Source organism: Neomonachus schauinslandi, chromosome 10, assembly GCF_002201575.2.
Source record: "Neomonachus schauinslandi chromosome 10, ASM220157v2, whole genome shotgun sequence".
In the NCBI taxonomy this organism is placed as follows: domain Eukaryota; kingdom Metazoa; phylum Chordata; class Mammalia; order Carnivora; family Phocidae; genus Neomonachus; species Neomonachus schauinslandi.
The window spans coordinates 26,712,758-26,734,180 of record NC_058412.1 but is presented as its reverse complement, the minus strand read 5'-3'; positions in this window follow the sequence as shown (position 1 = coordinate 26,734,180).

Here is a 21,423-nt window from a genome sequence, read left to right as displayed (position 1 = left end):
GCAGCCTTCACTTGAGCTCTCTGGTTGCTAATTGTGCTCATTCCACTACAGAGTGAATCATGAATTCACTTGCTTTGAGTTTTTGTTGTTTGTTCCCCCAACCATTGCTGCTAAAATGAAGACCAGGGATCATTTCATGGAAGACAGAACTATGAATCTGATATTTTTCCATTTAATAGAAAATAAAACTTTTAGAATTTTATGTATGGGCAACCAACCAATGGCTAGTTTATTATTAGAGGAGACACACACACACACAGGGAAAAGTTCACGCTGACCCCGAGTGTTGATATACATAAAAAGTTTAGTACCAAACCCCTGATGTGGGATTACCAGATTCCTGAATCAAAAACATACTGAGGGTCACTGCTCCCTTTGGCATTGCCCAGTCTGATCTGCTGACCAGCTTGTCTGCCCATAATTGTTTTCTGCCATTCATTTCCTCCAATTGTCAATTATTACTAAAACAATTATGAAAAAAAAAAAGTGTGTGTCTTTGTTTCCTGTTGCTGATGAATATAGTGAAGTCACAGACCAGGCTAGTGCATCATAATCTTTTCCATTACAATGAATTATGCTGTCACAAACAGGATACAGTTCTTTACTGGGCAAAGAGGCTGTAAATGGGGCTGAGTTAGCTCAGACATTATTGTCAGCCATGACAGCAAGAAATCAACCCTGGGACTTGGCTCTCCACTTTTTTTTAAACACACTGGTTTTTGTTCCTGATTATAAGAGAGTACATACTTATCTTGGAGAAAATGCTTATCCCAGAGACAAAGTAGAAAATAAAAATCCCCATTATCTCACCAAGGAGAGATTTCTATTGTTAATATTTTGATATGTAACTTTTTAATTAACTCTTCTTCATATAAACATATATAATTGTTAAGCAAATGAGTTCACACCGTGTATATAATTTTTTGCCTTCTTTTTCACTTAACATTTACTAAAAACATTAAATATTTTAATTAATGCCTATATAAAATTCCACATTGTGGAACATTACTTGACGATTTCCTCATTTTGTATATTTGTCCAAAATTTGTCCATTACAAATAGACACACATTCTTTCACATATATTTTGGTCTCAATCTATGAATATTTTCCTTAAGATATATTCCTAAAAGGTACATTACTCACTTCTGACTAAAAACTATACTGTGTATCTTGAAGTAAACATTTAGAATAAAAGGCCTAGGAAATTCTCTTAACAATAAAAGCAGATATGTGCATTAAAAGCTTAATAACCAAACTTGATAGTATGTACCCTCCTAACAAGATAAAGAAGTGACGTATTTTTCATGCTTACAAAGTTTAAGATAAATCTGAAACTAGTCTATTCAAAATGTCCTTCAGGCCAACCAACTGTAAGGGGGTATGTAACTCCACAAAGTCCTTTTCCAGAATCTCCAAGCACAACTAGCCTCCAAACCATTTAGGAGCCCGCAGATGATTCTGCAGTGATTCTGTGAACTCTTGGTTTCCTAAAGACCTTGCTTCCAGCAGCTGCCTGCTCTGTCCCTGCCTGGCCTGGGCGTCATTACCTGGGAGGGCCACTAGAGGGAAGCCGGGGACAGAGAAAAGAGTTTAACATTCATGGGCCAGTTTTCGGCATCATCTTTAATTCACCAGATAAGCAAGGAAAAGTAAAACATGAGGCACTGAAGGGAAAACCAATTTCGGAAATAAATAACCATGCAAGTAAAGAAATACGAAATTCTCTGAGTATACACTCTTCCCTTTTCCTCAGGGAGATTAACCAAAAGGTGCAGAATTCTGAGAGCTACCCATTAGAAAAAATTAAATACCAGGAATCCGATTAAAAATCACAGACCTGAGGGCGCCTGGGTGGCTCAGTTGGTTAAGCAACTGCCTTCGGCTCAGGTCATGATCCTGGAGTCCCGAGATCGAGTCCCACGTCGGGCTCCCTGCTCGGCAGGGACTCTGCTTCTCCCTCTGACCCTCCTCCCTCTCATGCTCTCTGTCTCTCATTCTCTCTCTCTCAAATAAATAAATAAAATCTTAAAAAAAAAAAAAATCACAGACCTGTACCTCTGAAACAAATAATACATTATATGTTAAAAAAAAAAAAAAAGATAGTAGGAAGGGAAAAATGAAGGGGGGATTTCGGAGGGGGAGACGAACCATGAGAGACTATGGACTCTGAGAAACAAACTGAGGGTTCTAGAGGGGAGGGGGGTGGGGAATGGGTTAGCCCGGTGATGGGTATTAAAGAGGGCACGTTCTGCATGGAGCACTGGGTGTTATGCATAAACAATGAATCATGGAACACTACATCTAAAACTAATGACGTAATGTATGGTGATTAACATAACATAATAAAATACAATTTTTAAAAAAATTGGGTGACAGCATGAACAACTGGTGCCTTTAGATCTTTGCAGATGCAGAAGGGAAATTCAGAGCAGATCTCGGGCTTCGGCCTCCTACACACCTGCGTTCCACTCTCTGTCTCTCGCTAGCTAGGTAGTTGTGGACAGATTACTTAACCTCTCCGAGCCTCCGTTTCCTCTTTTATAAAATGTGGCTAGCAAGGCAGCCTGCCTACGGGCGGTTGTGAGCATCAAACAAGAGACTGGACATAACAGGCTTGGCACGTAGGAAATGCCCAATCAGTGCTGGCCCATTGTGATCTCTTCTGCTTCTCTCCTCCCTCCTAAGCTGTTTCCCATTTCCAGCTGGTCGCTTCCGATTTCTACCCGCTGTCCATCATGGCATCAAAGTTAAGATGACTAAAACCAAAGTCCTCATCTCCCTCACTCACTCCCTGACCTGCTGCTATCGCTCTGATTGGCTCTTTCTCAGAACCGACCATGAAACATAACATCCTCTCTAACACTTCCTCTCCTCCTATAACCAAAGCCAATTAGTTTACAAAACAGGTCGATTTGTTCTCTAATGTGTCTCCATCTGGTTCCCTTCTCTCTGTTGGCAACCTGTTCTCTTTGCCCCACTGGGTCCTGTCTTAACTGGGCAAATTTAATTGATGTCATTTCCCTTTCCAAAGCCCCTCAGTGGCTTCCCAGTGGCTTTAAATTAGATTCTAAACTCCTCTGTCTGGCATTACTGTCCCACCCGTCTGACCCCAACCTCCTCCAGACGCTTCTCTCTGGCCCCATATGCTCACTGCCCCGGCCCCTGTCAAGCTGTTGACTCATAGCTCCCTGCTACGGTTGCCAGATTTAGGAAATTAAAACAGGGGACACCCAGTTACATGTGAATTTCAGATAAACAACAAATAATATTTCTGAATACGTATGTCCCATGCAGTTGGCTTCAAACACACTGGTGCAATGGGCCCACGTTACACTAAAAACAGTCTGTCGTCTCTCTGAAATTCCCATTTAACTGGGAATCCTGTTTTCCATCGGACAGTCCTATTCCTTGGGCACACCAAGAATATTGCTATCTCATAGGAATGTGCAGAGGCCCACACACACAGCTCCCATCCTGTTCTGGACACTCTTATCGCTTGCTATACCCATCAGCTCTTCCGCCCTGCGAGTCAGCTCACCCTCATAACTCCACGAAGCCTGCCTGGATCAGGACTTCCTTACCTGGTACCCACTATCTACACCGTTCATTTAGTTAATAATGAATGTGGTGTCAGAGGCTTTGTGTCTTACGTAATTCCCTTTCTCAGAGTAAATGCTGAGTTAGCAAAGGTAAAGATTGCTGTATAAGTAGGAAAACTTAATAAATATGCTTTAGTGGTGTCATGCTGCTATTAACCTGTAATATAGGGAGTGCGGGGATGAGGCATCGGAGAAAGAAAACCTCTAGAGGCTACTTATCAGAGACACACTAAAACCAATATGTGACTTCCCCCCCCCGCCCCCGCATCCCCACAACCAGGTGGGCGCAGCCGCCTGACCTTGGCATGCTTCTCCCCACACTCCACTTCAACATATCCTACAAGTTATGGACCACATGTGCTGACTTTTCCATTTCTCACCGCTTCACACTATCTCTAGAGTCATCTGATTTCACTTGTATTTAAATGTGAGGGCCAGAGGTGGCTCTATCATACAACCTACAAACACAGAGCAATTACAAGAGTCATGCTGGAAATCAAGCAATACATTTCTACTTAATTAATAAAAAAGCTAAAATTAGCTAACTCGAACATCAAATAGCCTCAGGAGCTTGAAAGTACATCAAGAAACTGGTGAAACGATTAAATAATCCCCCCCAAATCTATTTTAAATAACTGGGATTTCATGAATATATTTATAAGCATCTGTGGGGCCTCCAGAAACCAATGACCAACCATAAGATTTCTAAAAGTGAAAAAAAAAATATATTCTTAGAACAAAAGGCATAACGCCTAATTTTCTCTATTATTTAAACCTTCGACAGTGTTTAAACCATTTCTATTCTCGTAAATATGTCAGATGAGAGAGTTGTTTTGAAACCGTAAGGGCAGGGAACTCAACATTCCCGAAATCAAGATCACGGTCAGCACTGTGTCTATCACTAGACCCACATGGGGGACAATTAATGAGGTGACCTTGGGTTTCACTTTGGGGAAATAATAAAACAGATTCAGAATTAACTTGGCAGCACGGGGGTGTCTTGGAAATGCGTGCTAAGAGTTTATTTGTTTCTTCAGATCCATCATATTTATCCAGATTAACTTTATTTACCTCTTTCTTTGTACGGATGAAGTTCAACGAAGAAAACTTGTTCTCCCTATTCGAGAATACTACACTTTACTACAGTTTCCAAGGATGAATTCTAATTTTCTAATCAGAAAAAAATAACCCTTAAATTCTCCTAGGAAAGAGAGCAGCCAACGAGCTCCACGTGGAGACAGAACCATGGCTTGGCGTCCTCATGCCATTGGAAATCTGCCTGGCTCAGCCTCTCTGGCTCCCGGCTTTGCTATCTCCTTGTGACAGATTCTCAACATACCAATCTCAAACTGGGATAAGCCGGAATAACAGCAACACGTTTCCTTCTGCTCTTTCTTTTCAACAGACCGCTAGAAATGTATTCCTTTGTTGTCACTGCGACAACATTAATCAAGTTCCTTCAGGACACTAATGTGGGTATTCTCAGCGGTGGATGCAAATACGGTGCATCACTTAAACAAACGTACTTGTTTGATGGCAAGGAATGTTAAAAGAATTTGGAATGTTCCTAGGAGCTTTCCAAGTTTTTGTGGGCAGCATCAACTGTTCCTGGATTTAACCCATTCCCTTTTGACCTTTCCACTTCCAAACCCGGGGGCAATTTTCAGGCCACTCAGAAAATGTACGTGACACAGATGTTTTGAAATCCTAACTTAAATGTAAATAATTATCGTGAACACTTTCTATCACTAGAGCTGGTCAGTGCTGTTTTTGTGCTTCTGGAAGGTTCTCCTTTGTCTGAAAATGAATGTCCAGGAAAAGAAGCTTTGTATTAAAAACAACAAACAACAACAACTTTCTCTTCACTTACTTTTCTACGAAATTTAACTTTCAGTTAAAGCAACTTTTCTAAAGTTGACTATCTTTGCTTGAGAGCCAATTTAAATGTATTCTAAACCAGCAGTGATCGAAGAAATGGTACATGGATTATTAATCAGCAATGTGAAAGGACTGGACAGACAAACTCAAGAAATTATTTTTCAAAAATGATCTTCAGTAAAATCATTTATACTATTTAATCCCTGGCGATGATGAAACAGAAGAAAACTTAATGGACATAAAGCTATCTTAAGGAAACAACTACTATTTCAAGAGCAATATTTATCACTGTTACAAACTGAAGATGTCCTGATGGAGACAGGTTTCTACATTTCTTCAGAAATATAAGCAAGCTTACAAGCTTTTCATGAGGCCCTGCCCTCACAGCATGCATACTGTCTCTGGCTAATGCCCACTGCTCACCATATGCATGTAGACAAAACAATGGACAGTCTTAAAAATGACACTTACCTTAACTCACAGATGTGGAATCATTTCCAACTCATCCCTCTGTTGAACTGTCTTCTTTCCGCTTCGCCAACCCCTCACAAGTTTCTCTTCATGCATGAAAACACCTAGAGATTTCTGTTCTGTCTTCTAAAACGTTGCCATCACCTCCATAGCCCCAACGCTGGTCAAAAGTGGGGAGAGAAAAAAAAATCTCAAATTTGCAAGCTGTTTACTCCTCACAACGACAGTGAAGCTGCTAAGCTTTGAGCTCAATGAATTAAAGGTTGTTTGGCTAAATGGCAGGCACACTTCCTCCTATTCTTTCTGAACTTAGTTTTCCTGCCTCCAGTGGAGCTTTTTCCTTTCCTGGGCTATAAATAGGCTGGTCGTAAGAGCACTGAGGAAAGAAGAAGGCAGGAAATGTATGTGATTTCAAAAAGCAGTCTGAGGTGTGTGTGTGTGTGTGTGTGTGTGTGTGTGTGTGTGTGTGTGTGTTCCCTTCAAGTGAATACCAGTAAACAAGCTAAGGGAAATTCAGCTTTGGTCATGGTACCATAGTCAAAGTTTAACTTCCTATCATCTTGGTTGTGCTAAATTGACATTTACCACAAGCAAAGCTTGGGGTTGGAGATGTACCATTTTCTATATAAAATACCATCCACAAACCTACATCACCTCCTTCATTTCCCAAGGGAATGACCTACAAAGTGAATTTCCTGGGGGAAATGAGGTAGGGGGCAGACCATGGGGATCACCACACTGATTTCATTTGAAAGGAACTGAAGTACTTTCGGAGGCAAGGTTCAACAACAGGAAGATATCAACAGGTGGACGAGAAAAGCAGATACTTTGGCTTAAAAGAAATGATGAAGCTAAGTTTATAGACCAGTCAGCCATTGGCATTAAACTAAAGACTGTCCACGGTTTCACTACTCAAATTTGTTTAACTTCTCTCATAATTATAGACAACATAAAATAAAAATTAGATCTCATTTTTCAGATATCAGATGGACAGAGCCAAATGTTGATATTGTCTGATACCATTCGAGTGCGGAGGAGTAAGAATTCCCATAACAGTCGATGAAAGTACCAACTGGCATCAACTGTGTGGAGGGCAATTCTCAACTTCTTTCTAAATGTGGTGTTCACATACTCTAACAAAATATTTAAACCTGGTTGGTTTGGCAAAGTGGGAGTACAGATCTGGAATGCGGGGACAGTTTGGTTTGTGATAGACATATTTAGTGCTCTTTTGTTTTTTATAGTATGCATCCCATGCTTTAAAAACTTACTAATTTTCAGGATGCCTGGGTGGCTCAGTTGGTTGGACATCTGTCTTCGGCTCAGGTCACGATCCCAGGGTCCTGGGATCGAGCCCTGCATCGGGCTCCCTGCTCAGCGCGGAGCCTGCTTCTCCCTCTCCCTCTGCCCCTCCCTCTGCTTGTTCCCTCTCTCTCTCTCTGACAAATAAATAAATAAAATCTTTAAAAACGTACTAATTTTATTTTATTTTATTTTATTTTTTAAAAACGTACTAATTTTAAAGAAAAAATGTTATTATTTAAGGTCCTTCCTATGATTTTATTAGTTATCTATTGATCATCTATCATTTTCTGTCGGTCATCCCACATTTACCATCTGTTAACAAGCTGCTCTTTACATGGGGGGAACACTTTGAGAAGCAACACAGGGGAAGCCAGAGAATCTCTTGATAGGAGGGGCTACTCAGCGTGCTGTCCGCTCTCCGTGGACCAGTAGCCTCAGTAGCTGTTGGATCAGAATCTCAGGGGGTGGCGGGGGGTGGGCAGCAATCTGTGTGAACTCCAGGTGACTCCAATGCTCACTACAGTATGAGGAGCAGTGGTCTATAAAATTATTTTATTAATATCCCACCTTCTGAAAAGGATTTGGTGACTATAGTGAATAACACTGTAATGTGTATTTGCGAGCTGCTAGAAGAGTGGAACTTAAAAGTCCTTATCACAAGAATAAAATGTAACTATGTTTGGTGGCAGATGCTAACTCGACTTACTGTGGTGATCATTTCATAATATATACAAACAGCGAGTCATGATGTTGTACACCTGAACCTAATACAATGTTATATGTCAATTATACCCTGATTAAAAAAAATAAAACTGAACAGGATTTAAGAGAATTGATTTTGTTTTAGGGAAGAATAAGGAAAACTTCTAAATGCTTTTTATGCTGGTGACTCCTATTTAGAAGACCAGAAGAGTATTTACATATAATGTTAGGAAGACACTAATTTCCCCGTTACCTTGGAAGTGCCACCTGAAGCAAAGCAAAAGCAGTGGCAAGAACAAGCTGATGGTATTTAAGGGAGAGACAAAAGCTCTCTCTTACTTGGGGTAGTCATAATAAAAATGGATAAAGTCAAAGCCACCTTTACTAATATGTATATTTGAAAATGATACGTGGCCTGAAGTAAGATGAAACCAAAGAAAACAGGAAGAAATTAAGTCTCTGGAGGAAAACAAAATGTCCCATTTCCCTATTTTTGGTTTAGTGATTTGATTATTGTTTTCGGATCCAGCCATCCCTTGCTGTCCATTTGTAGCCTTCATGCTAAGACCTGTATATTAGAAAGAATAGGTTAAACAATGAGCTCAGCCAGAGCTGGTGGGGGAAAAGCAAGAGTATGTACATTCCCAGGCACAGATGGGGAGGAAAAGATTTCTTTAAAAAACAGAGAGAGAGAAAGGAGTGAATGACCCCGTTGTAACAGCAGAAAGGAAGAAGGAAGTCCAAGGTGGTCAGGATATAACAGCTGTAATGTACTGAAATGATTAAAGGGACACAAGTTGACATTGGCCAGTAAATGTCCAGCCACAGGGTAGGATGTTTCTGGGAGCAAACCATGCTCCCATGTGCAAAGCATGAACTCCGCAAAGAAACTCCAAGTCCATTTACCAGGCTTTCATTGTTCACTGGAAACGTCCCTTCTCTTTTTGTGGGGAAGTGTTTTCCTTCTCACAAAGAACAGCTTCACAGAGCTCCCTATATAGGCCATCTCTAAAAATGAAGCATTAAAACCTGTATGGGAACAGAAACGTTCTGTGTTCTTAATCTAAAATTAATGATAGACTCTCTCAAAAGGCATTAGGGGAAAAAGTCAAACGACCTCGTGGGGAAAGGTAATGCGGGACTTTCTTCCACTATTTTGGTTTTGCAAGTGAAGGAAAATACACTTTTTTACTGTAGTCACCTACAAATTTCAATGTATATAATAGAGAGGAAACCCAAGCAAAACTTGTCAAAGAAAATGCAAAAAAATCTGCATATTTTTGTTCAAGTGGAATACACTGTACCTGAAGGCCTTATAGATATTTTTAATAAAAGCCTATCTTTGTTCACAATGTGCAGAAGTGCTAGGTGATTACACGTTGTGGGGAACCGTGCTCCTTTGACTTGAATTGTATCATTCTAATGAAAATAAATCAGAACTCCTGGAATGACTAACTGAAAGAATGCAGGTAAGGGATGGACCTCTAAATTGTAGTAGGAACTCTGAAAAGATGGTTGAAGGTTAGGAAGGAGACCTACATTACAAAAATAAAATATAAAAGCTAACAATTCTTTGAAGGAACGAGAACACTTAGTGGGATGGTAATAAAACTTTTCCATTAATTTCATTAAAATTGAGTTGTGTTCGTCAGTAGTTTATTTTTACTTAGTCTAATTGTCAGTAAACAATAATGTTAAAGTTACCTTGCAAAATTCCAAGAATCCCGGCACAAATGAAACAGTTCAGGATATCTCCCAGGAGAGGCCCAGCCTTGGTAAAGTTCAGTGGGAAAATCTAAACCAGACTGCCTGCCTTCACTGGCTTTGGCTTTGGCCTCTCTTGGTATTCTGTCACTGCCAAGCACCTAAAATAAAACAGCACTAGTTTCCATGTAATAAAGGAAAAAAAAAAAAAAAAAGGATCCTGAGACTCTCCAATAATAAATGCCTAGAGCAGTATCAATTTTGTCATGACTAAAATCTGATGTCATCATAACTAAGGAAATAATAATTGGTGTTGTGGTAAAAGTTTTTCTATTGATTTTGAAACAAGGACACTTTCTTTTTGCTGTTTCTGCCAGTTGTGTGTCCCTTTGGGAAAAGCCTTTGAACTCAACCATAAGCTGGTTTGTGAAAGCCACTGCTGGGAAGAAATATGCAGAAAAGAAAGCAGATTGCTGTAGGGACAGGGCATGACACACTTCTGAAGGCAGAGGGAGATTACCATGCGCTCCAAGAGCATTGGTGCCCAAATATTACCTTATTTTTGTGCAACATTTGGAAGGAAGAAAGGAAGGAGGGGAAAGAACGTGGCAGCAAAATTGGTTTGCTGAGCAAAAATTAAAATTTATTGCTTTGAAAGTCGCTCTGGTCTAGTAAAGGCCAAGTGGTAGGCTGGTTGCTAATTTAATAGTGCATACAGTTTCCTTGCTTAAAAAACTGCATTTGTTTGAATTCACAATAGAGTCAATACACTCCATAATCCCCTGAACCATATAATTATGTAACTAATGAAAGCAATTCAAAATGGGTTTATATTGATATTGTCAAGGTGAACATGAACACAAGTCTTAGAATTCTAACACAAATTATGGTGTGCAAAATCTCCCCCAAATAGATGCAGCAAGTTAAAATAAGTGAGTCTTCTGGTCATATTCAATATGACCAAGAGATTCTCTCTTCCTTGCTGGCTTTGAAAAAGCAAGCTGCCATGTTGTGAGCTGCTTCTGGAGACCACTACATGCCAAGAACCTGGGGGTAGCCTCCTTCCAACAGCCCGCAAAAAACTGAGGCCCTCAATCTGAAAGCATGCAAGGAACGGACGTTGCCAACAATCACATGAGCTTGGAAGCAGATCCTTCCCCAGTTGAGCCTCAGATAAAACCAAAGCTCGAGCCAATACCTTGACTGAAGCTTCATAAGACTCTAAAGAAGTAGACCCAGGTAAGCCATATCTGGCCAGGCAAGCTATAGAAGAGTCTCCTATCAGGATGGTTTACGTCTAGCCATATGTGAGGTAATCATATACACATAACCTTGTATATCCCATTACCTTTGCTGCATTTTATTGGTTAGAAGCAAATTACAGGTCCTGCCCATTCTCTGGGGGAGGGGGTCAAAGGGCATGGATACCAAGAGGCAGGGGATCACGGCATCTGCCCTACAGTCTATCTGCCTCGGTGGATAAAAGACTCAGAAAGAAGAAACAAATACATGTAATATCTGGTAGATTACTGAATAGTTAGGACGACTATATTACCCAAAGACAGAATAGACAAAACTACTTCTTAATTGTTCCTCCTTCAAAGCAGAGGGAAGCACACTGCCTTGAGAGAGAAGCTGAATGTCTCTTTACCATCATGCACTCTTGAGTAACTCTGTTACCTGAATGTCCTCAGGCTCCATCTCTGAGGTCCTTTTCAGTTCTAAGTTTCTGTGACTTTCGGCCTGACCTTCCAAGCCTCTGAAGACGTTTCAGAACGCCACAAATTCCTGGTTGTCTTCATACCAAGCATTTGGTGACCTCTGGGTTACTGTCGACATCTTAATAAAACAATACAGGGGAGAAAGAGAATATGTAATACATTAGTCTCTTAGAAAAGTTAAAGACCTAATCTATCGGGGTGTTACTATCTGATCCAACTTTTGATTTTCCATTTGAATGTTTATATTTCTACAGCATGATGTCATTCTAAAAAATACACGGAGATAGAACCATTATGAAATTCACTTTGTATAGGCAAATTTTGAGTAAAAAACTATGTTCTCTGTGGGGAACAAATTACACTTCACATTACATCCAAGTAATATTGAGTACATCGAGAAATTACTCTGGCACTGTAAATTCACAGACTCGGGGTTAGAAATCCTTCACAGACCACCGCCCATCTGATGGGCAAAATTCCTCCAGAGCATGAAAAACAAATTATCTTATTAATTTCTCAGTAAAAAGCTGCCATGGCACATTTTTGTAATATCATAAATATAAATGATTCTATTAGAAATAAGATTATGAATTTAATCTAAATGAAGCAACTCCAAATTGCTTTGCTCACTAGATAAATGAACTTTTCTTTTTCTTCAGGCAAAAACTTAAATTCTGAAGTACGTGGAACTTTAAACATACATTCACAGTTATTCTTGGGCGGACAGACTACACAATGAAATACATCAAATGCTGTCTGATACTTCATTACGAACCCAGATTAAAAGCTGTAAGTCAGGCTGAAACCAGGAATGCCTCATCTCCATTTAAAAGCTGAAGAGGGATAAAAAGTTCAAGAAAGCAATGACTTTTAGAGTTATATGAGATCAGAGGATCTGAGAGTCTGGATTTCAAAACACTAACACTACAGCCACATATTTGGAGCTTGCATCACATTATAGCTCCTAATTATATGGCTTGCTCAAATACCAAGTATTAATGCACAATTAATTCTGAAAGAAACCACATGCTACAGATTATGTTTTATTTGGACAAGTCTAGCAAAATACTTTTTTTTACTGTATTTTTTTCAACCACATGTTAAGTCCCTACTAAGTACAAAGCCCTGAGCTTGAACCATGGAAGAAAAATAAAATTACACATTTGACCTTTGCCCTAAAAGCAGCATACCTTCTGAAGTAGAATTTCTCAAATCATGGTTCAAGGACAGCCTGTATCAGAGGAACATAGAGTTTATTGAACATGCAGATTGCTGGGCCTCAGCCGCAGAGGATTTCTAATTCAGTTAAGTCCGGGGTAAGCCTTGGAATATGCATTTATAATAAGCCTGTGATTGTTACTATGCACTGAGGTTTGAGAACCAGTGATCCAGGGGTCAAAACATACATTTTCCTAAAAAAAAAAAAAAAAGATTTATTTATTTGAGAGAGAAAGTGAGAGAGAGCACAAGTGGTGGGGAGGGGGGGCAGAGGGAGGAGGAGAAGCAGACTCCCTGCTGAGCAGGGAGCCTGAAGGGAAGCAGGACTCCATCCCAGAACCCTGGGATCATGACCTGAGCCAAAGGCAGACGCTCAACCCACTGAGCCACCCAGGTGCCCCTCAAAACATACGTTTTTAACTAGTACAAGAGAGTGACCCAAGGGGAACAGGTTATGCAAGTACTGAGTAAATTCTGATTATAGCTTTAGCCGACATCAAGGTTCCATATTGGAACACACGTTAACATGTAAACGTCCTTTAAAGTCAGTTCCAATTTGTGCGTAACGTAGCATTATAGCATCAGTTTGCGGCTCTTAGGAAAGATCTGGATGGAGGGAACTTTTTTCCCCCTGGGTATTAAAAAAATTGGTTTTGGCATTTTTTTTTTTATTATGGTAAAAATACTTAACATAAAACTTACCATCTTCACAATTTTTTAAGCGGACAGTGCAGTAGTGTTAACTATATTCCCACTGTTGTGAATCAGATCTCCAGAACTTCTTCTTACAAAACTGAAACTCTACACCGCTAAAACAGCAACTCTCCCTTTTCACCCTCCCCCAAACCCTTGGTAACCACCATTCTACTTTCTCGTTCTATGATGGGAAGACCATTTTTAAAAACCAATCCGAAAACAAAGTACCAGTCCTGAGTAAGGAGAGTCCAAACATCAAAACCAGGGAGTAGATTTAAGAAATGAAATCTTAAAGCAGAAGGAAGGAGCAAAGCAAAGACAGATTGATGTGGAAGCAGAGACATTTTCCAGAACTGAGTTGATCCAGTTTGGCCATCTGGCTATGGGTGTTGGGTGCCATGGAGACATGCTCTTTGAAGCCAGAATGTGAACTGTAAGTCACTGTCAACTCTCAGATACTCCCCCTACATTTGGTGAACAAATGACTATGACTCAAATAGATGGGAGGGAGGTCAGAGGATGAATACTGGCAATTATAAAGAATATTTTCTACTTTCAAAATTTGCTGCAGACTTGGGAGATGGGCAGCTCTGTGACAAAATCCATTGTGGTGGTTTGCTAGGATTGCAGTGGTTGAGGTAGTCCTTGGAGCACTGTGGGTCTCTCTGATCCAGGTACAATTGTCGTTAAGTATTGTGTCAAAAGGCACCATTCCAAATGTAGAGCCATCCGAAGCTCTGGAGGGCCATGGTTCATGCTTTGAATAGGCCATGATGATCTAACACAGAGATGGCCTAAGGGAAGTCGAGAACTTAGAGGAAGGTATCCTCCAAGGCATTAATCTGGGGGACTAGACACCTCTTTTACTGTGCATGCTGGGTAGCTGTGACTCTCATCCAAGTCCTGCTATAGGGAAGGAGGCACCGAAAAGGCAGAAAGAACCTATCCTCTGGAGTCAGGCACACCTTGCTTCAAATTTGACTGGATGACCTTTAAACCGTGTAAATATCCATTTCCTCGTCTATACCTCAAATCAGAACAATACCTTTCAGAATTAAGGGTAATCAGGTAACGTACTAGCGCAATACCTGGCCCAAGAGCAGTCAGTAAATGGTTATAATACTTACTGCTACTAACAATAGTGACAGATTGCGTCCTCGCTTTTGTTATCAGAAGAGCCTGCAAAGCGGTCCCTGCCACGCCCTGTGATTCAAATGTGCAGGACAGGAGATTTTTCTTATCTCGTTTGGCTGTCTGGCCCATAATGTATGTGGAATTCAAATAAGAAAGAAAGAGGGGGGAGGAAGAGGGAGGGAGGAAGAGGGGGAGGGAGAGATGGAGAGAGGGAGGGAGAATGGAAGGAAGGGAGGGAGGGAGGCTCATTTTCGCTTTGTCTTAAATGATGCAGACTGCAATCATCAGATTTTTCATCACAGGGAGTCTGGTCCTTAGAGGTGACATATTCATACCTTAAACATGGTTTTTAAAGTATGAGAATACTGCATTAAATCTGTTTTATTATCTTTTGTGCCCTTGCAAATGAAAAAAAAAATCCAGGTGTGGCTCGATACAGTGAGTCCAATGATGAAATTCCTGCGGGTACCACCTGGACCAAGGCAAGCCCCCACAGACATTTCCCATTTTGGAGCCAATGTTGTAGCTGGACTGGCCCATGTGGTTCTCATTAAGTGATTGCAAGGCACACCTTAGCAACGGCCATTAGGGAACTCTGGAAAAAAACAAACAAACAAGGTTTATTACCCACAAGTTCTAGAGGGCATATGTCATACCCGGGGCCACAGGGCAAGTTTGTGGATAGAGATAGAGCATGGAAAGACCTGGGGTTCTGCTTTTACTGGGGTTGAGGGTTCTAAAAAAAAAAGGAAACTTCATGGGCAGGGTGGCCTGACTCTTTATCCATTGTACTGCTAGCAGCATGTTTACTGGAGATGGCTGTCTTTGAAGTAGGTGCTTCTGCAATCAGAAGCTAATGTCAGGCATGTACATTACATCAAAACTGTCAGATGTCAACAATACAAGGGGCCTGAGGATGCCTGGAAACCAACACTGGAACATCATCATGGCTCTTTCTTTGGTTAAAATCTTTACTTAAAACTGTCAGACTGGATTCTCCTTGAGACTAGAAATGTAGCGCCCTGGGCTCATATCTTCACAGTGACTAGCAAGGAAAGGGACTCCTTCTCCCTCCTCCCGTAAGAAAAGTCCTGTGGCAGGACTTTGATTGGCTTGGGCAACATGTCCACTTCTTGTAAAAATCACTGTAACCACAAAGGACTGGCCCAGGCCGAGTTTCATGCCCATCCCCAGAGTCAGAGAGGAGGTGGGGAGGGTCTTGACAGACAGAAAAATGGGGATCCAGAGCATGCCTCCCATTCCCACTCACTACCAAAGGTACTGGCCCCAAGGGTTGGGGGAAATTCTAGATCGAGATAAGCCAAAATAAAGATGAAGATTTTGCAGTTCTCAGAATTCAGGCCTGGTGCCTGGTATCTAAGCAAAGATAACTCTTTTCCTTCTTGTGTTGGTTAACAGGACATGAAGAGTGGGAAAACTCAGGAGTGAAGTTCTGGGCCTGGAAAAATTTCTGGGAATTAGCTGATGGCATGAACAGGGAGCTATCACCAAGGACAGAATCATGAACTGCATTAGCTACACAGAAATTAGCTCAGGAATTCCATTTCTGGTCTACTGAAATGTTAATTCTGAGTCTGGAGACAATGCTACTGCGGACTGGATAGAAAGCACCTATATCCAGAGTTCATATCATTTAGGGCCAAATATCAGTATTTCCAAAAATGGAGTCCATGTGTAGATACCTACATTCTCTATAAAAATATTTGATTTTGGACTTAACTGAAATAATGATAACCTTTAAAGAATACAGATATTTTGGATCATCTGATCACTACCTTTTAGCTAAGTATTACAGTGTGTTATCAAAGAATTTGCATAAATAAACAAGTAAAGGACACATTTGTCATAGAGAGTAAATCAGTGGGGAGCTATATGAACCAAAATTCGTAACAGTTAGAAGAGAGAAAGGTGATTAAAGAAATAAATGCTCATTTTGGCCAGACTTCAAAGAATATACACCATAGCAGACAGTATAACTCATCTAAGTGACAGACAATTTAATCTTAGAAAATATCATTAGTCATATTAAATTAATACTATTAATTTTAAATATATTCATTTTACTGTTTTGCTGGCTTGTAATCGGAAAATGTGTTTTGACTTTGTACCTGTAAAGGAACGATAAGCACAGGAAGTCTATGTTTTATACTTGAATGTGTAAGTAACATGATAAAAAGGAATTATTCAACACTGGGAAGGCACAAGAAGGAATCTGCTGGCTGTACATTTGAGTTGAATTCATGTTCACCCAGAACCTCAGAATGAGACCTTATTTAGAAGTAGGATCTTTGTGGATATACTTTTTGGGGATCACAAGACGAAATCATCCTGGATTTAAGACTGGACCTAAATCCAATGATTTAATGGTGTCCTTTTACGGGGAGGAGAGGACACAAAGAGACAAAGTCCCTACGAAGATGAAGGCAGAGATTGGTGTGATGTGGCAACGACTCAGTGAACATCAAGGAATGTCTGGAGAAGGTAGGAAGAGGTAAGGAAGGAGTCTCCCGTAGAAACTTCAGAGGGAGCGCGGCCTGGCCAGCACCTTGATTTCAGACTTCTAGCCCCCAGAACTGAGAGAATAAACTTCTGTTGCATTCAGGTACCTCAGGTTTGTGGTAATTTGTTATAGCTGGCCCAGCCCTTTGCCAGTTCCTACCAAGGGCACCAAGAACGGCTTCCAGGCTACCGAGCAAGGGATGCCCTCAGTCCTCTGGACATCAGGCTGGGTGCTGCTCATGCCAGACCCCATAAACAATGTGACATGCCTGGCCCAATACATGCATATCTCTGTGCCCACCTGGAGGCGCCAGCAAAGAATGCTGGCTCTAACCAGCTGCCCTGGCTTGCACTCAGCCCCTGGAGCTCTACGGGCTCAACAAGGAAACTAACTCTCCGGGTAGCCATTCTCAGAGGCTTTCCTGGGACCAGGGAAGAAGCACTGATGATTCCATGTCTGGTCCTAGGGGACTCTCCAGTCTCCAGGCTGAATGCCCTTCCCTTCAGTTCTTTGCTCTTCTCCTGTGCAGGCAATAAAACATGCTACACAGTATGGTTCGAAATCTTGCCGCTCGAAAGAATCCATTTCTAGATATGAGAAAAACAACTGGTTGAAATTTCCCCCAAATCCTAACATGTAGGTGCCTAGTGAGGTTTTTAAAATAGTTGCAAATTCTTTGACATTCCTTCCATCAAATGGCGGAGCTCATGTTCCCTCCCCTTGAACCTGGGTGGTCTTTTAGGATTGCCTTCATGAAACAAAATGTGGCAGAAGTGATAATGCATGACTTCCCAGGTGAAATTAGAAAAAGAAAAGACTTTCTGCGGCTTCTTTGGGGACATTTGCTCTGGGAACCATCAGCTACTATATAATAAATCTAGATACTCTGAGATCATCATGTGGAAGAACCCATGGAGACAGAGAGAAGGAGAGACACAGAGACAGAGACAGACAGAGAAAGACCTAAAGAGCCCAGCTGTTCCTGCCCCCAACTATTTGAATCTCTCCAGCCCAGGTGCCAGAACCTTTCGAGATGGTACCAGCCTCAGCCACCACCTGATGACAGTGTCATAAGAGACCCCAATCCAGAATGCTCAGCCAAGCTGCTTCCTACTTCTTGACCCACTAAAGCCGTAAGGGGCAATAAGTGCTTATTATTTTTTTTTTCTTTTCTTTTCTTTTTTTTTTTTTTTAGAGAGAGAGAGCGTGCATGCACATGAGAGGGGCAGAGGGTATGAGGAAGAGAGAGAATCCCAAGCAGGCTCCATGCTTAGCACAGAGCTGGACACAGGGCTCGATCCCACAACCTGCTCAACTGACTGAGCCACCTAGGGACCCACAAGCGCTTGTTGTTTTAAGCCACTAAGTTTTGGGGTGACTTATTACACAGCATTCAATAACCAGACCAGAGCCTGAGAATAACAAACTGCTTAAGAAAACCCCAGAGATTCCTGGAATAACCAAACTTCTCCAAAGAAAGGAGCGGAGGTGGGTCAAAGATCCGGGAGCAGTGCGAGCCAGTGTCGGGGTGCTGGTAAGGCGGCCGCTCTGCCCCCACTGCGCTGAACCGAGCCAGGCGGCTCCTGCCTGGAGCCCCAAGGTCCTCATGCAGCATCACTGCACCAGGAATGGGGGTGAGGATAACAATTTTCTCACTGCTGCCAGAGCAAGGGCAGTGTCTCTGAGAACTGAAGCGGAAAATGTGAAAAGTGTCCTTCTCCGCAGGGGGGAGTGGTGGGGAGTGGTTAGTGGAGGAGAGTTGGAGCTGGCCGAGTGATCGGGGTCTGGGTTAGGGCTCCAGAATAAGAGTGAGGCGCTGCCATTTTCAGTTATTATCTTTCTGTACCCTGCTTTGTGCTGCTGACATTGTTTTTCCAGCTGGATACCGCTGAAGGTCTGTAGGGGGCGCTGGAGGAAACCTGGAAGAAGCGATGACTTGCTGCTTCCTGTCCCTACTCCTGTGATGTCACCTCAACAAAGCTTCTCAGCCCACCAGAGGCACCACCTTCCACAGCAACAAGTGAATCCACCTTTCAATTATGTCCCACTTATATAAGCAGCTCCTTGTACCCCTTCAGAGACACCAGCGCCCCCCACCCCCCACCCTGCCAGTACCACCTCCTCAGAGATTGTTTCAGCTCTATAGGCAATTCTTTTTTTTATCGTTTAAGTTTTTATTTTAATTCCAGTTACTTAACACAGTGTAATATTACTTTCATGTGGACAATATAGTGATTCAACACTTGCGTACAACACCCACGTTTCCTCAGAGCAAGTGCCCTGAATCCCCATCACCTCTTTCACCCATCCCACCCACCTCCCCTCTGGTGACCATAAGTGTGTTCTCCATAGTTAAGAGTCTGTTTCTTGATTTGTCTCTCTCTCTTTTCTCCTTTCCTTGTTTGTTTTCTTAAATTCCACATATGAGTGAAATCATATGGTATTTGTCTTTCTTTGACTTATTTCAAGTTATATTACAAAGCTGTAGGGATCAAAACAGCATGGTATGGGCTCAAACATAGACAAATAGATCAATAGAACAGAAGAGAAACCCCAGAAATAACCCACAGCTATATGGTCAATTCATCTTTGACAAAGCAGGAAAGAATATCCAACAGGAAAAAGTTGGTGCTGGGAAATGGCTGACAAATGGTTCTGGGAAAAACTGGACAGCCACATGTAAGAGGATGAAACCGGACCACTTTCTTACACCAAACCCAAAAATAAATTCAAAGTGGATTAAAGACCTAAATGTGAGCCTTGAAACCATAAAAATCCTAGAAGAAAACAAAGGCAGTAATGTCTTTGACATCAGTCACAGCAAGTTTTTTCTAGATATGTCTCCTGAGGCAAGGGACACAAAGGCAAAAATAAACTATTGGAACTACATCAAAATAAAAAAACTTCTGCACAACAAAGGAAACAATAAACAAAACTAAAGGGCAGCCTACAGAATAAGAGAAGATGTTTGTAAATGTCATATCCGATAAAGGGTTAGTATCCAAAATATATAAAGAACTTAATAAAACTTGACACCCAAAAAACAAATAATCCAATTAAAAGATGGGCAGAAGACATGAACAGACATGTCTCCAAAGAAGGCACATGAAAAGATGCTCATCATCACTCATCATCAGGGAAATACAAATCAAAACCACGAGATATCACCTCACACCTGTCAGAATGGCTAAAACAAAACACACAATAAACAACAGGTGTTGGCAAGAATGTAGAAAAAAAGGAACTCTTGTGGACTGTTGGTGGGAATGCAAACTGGTGCAGCCCCTGTGGAAAACAGTATGGAGGTTTTTCAAAAAGTTAAAAATAGAACTACCCTACAATCCAGCAATTGCACTACTGGGTATTTACCCAAAGAATTGCAAAACACGAATTCAAAGGGATACATGCCCCCCTATGTTTATAGCAGCATTCTTTCCAATAGCCAAAATATGGAAGCAGACAATTCTTTATATTAAAACTCTCCTGTTCATATATCTGGTGTAGTTTCTGCCTCCTCAGTGGATCCTGACTGATACAGACGTGTTCCTTTCAAAAATAATCTGTAGTAGTAACTTAACTGAGATTTAAATACCAGGGAGAACAAGCTCAAATACCAAATGTAAGGACCAGAGGCAGGATTTAAAGTAGAAATCACAAAAATCAGAAGGTTGAAGCTGGGCAGAGACAGAATCAAAATAACAGTAGGGCAGGAATAAGGTAGAAGGTTTAGGGCAACTGCTATGATGATGGTTCATGATCAACCCACTCCACCCCCAAAGGGTTCTGCTGCTGGGATGAGTAATTTAGTATCCAGGGGCGGGAGGTAGAGCTGGCTTAAAAATCCCAGGCAGGGGCGCCTGGGTGGCTCAGTCGTTAAGCGTCTGCCTCTGCCTTCAGCTCAGGTCATGATCCCAGGGTCCTGGGATCGAGCCCCGCATCGGGCTCCCTGCTCGGCAGGAAGCCTGCTTCTCCCTCTCCCTCTCCCCCTGCTTGTGTTCCCTCTCTCACTGTGTCTCTCTCTGTCAAATAAATAAATAAAATCTAAAAAAAAAAAAAAATCCCAGGCAAAGTGGACATAAGTTGTCTAGATTTGGACTTGGTGACTTCCAAGGGCAGCTTGCAAAATGATTCCTACTGTGTAGTTGGTGTAGTTGTCTATGGTCATAGCATCAGATAGACATGGAAAACAGGCCCTTTTGCTTCACGGCTTTTTCTGGCCTATCATGTCTACTCCAAGGACCAAAACTGCCTTGAGACCAAAGTTGTGAGAGTACTTGCTCAATGTGTACTCAAAATCACTATCTGAACCTTGTCAAAGTACTAATCCCAGAGGCTTCTCAGCTCCAGATTGATCCAGACCATGGACTCTCCACATCTCCATTGTGAATGCTCTCAGGCATCTCAAACTCACCATGTTCCAGATGAGATTCCATCTCTTTTTCATTCAATTTTCCCCATGGGAAGTAGGTATGA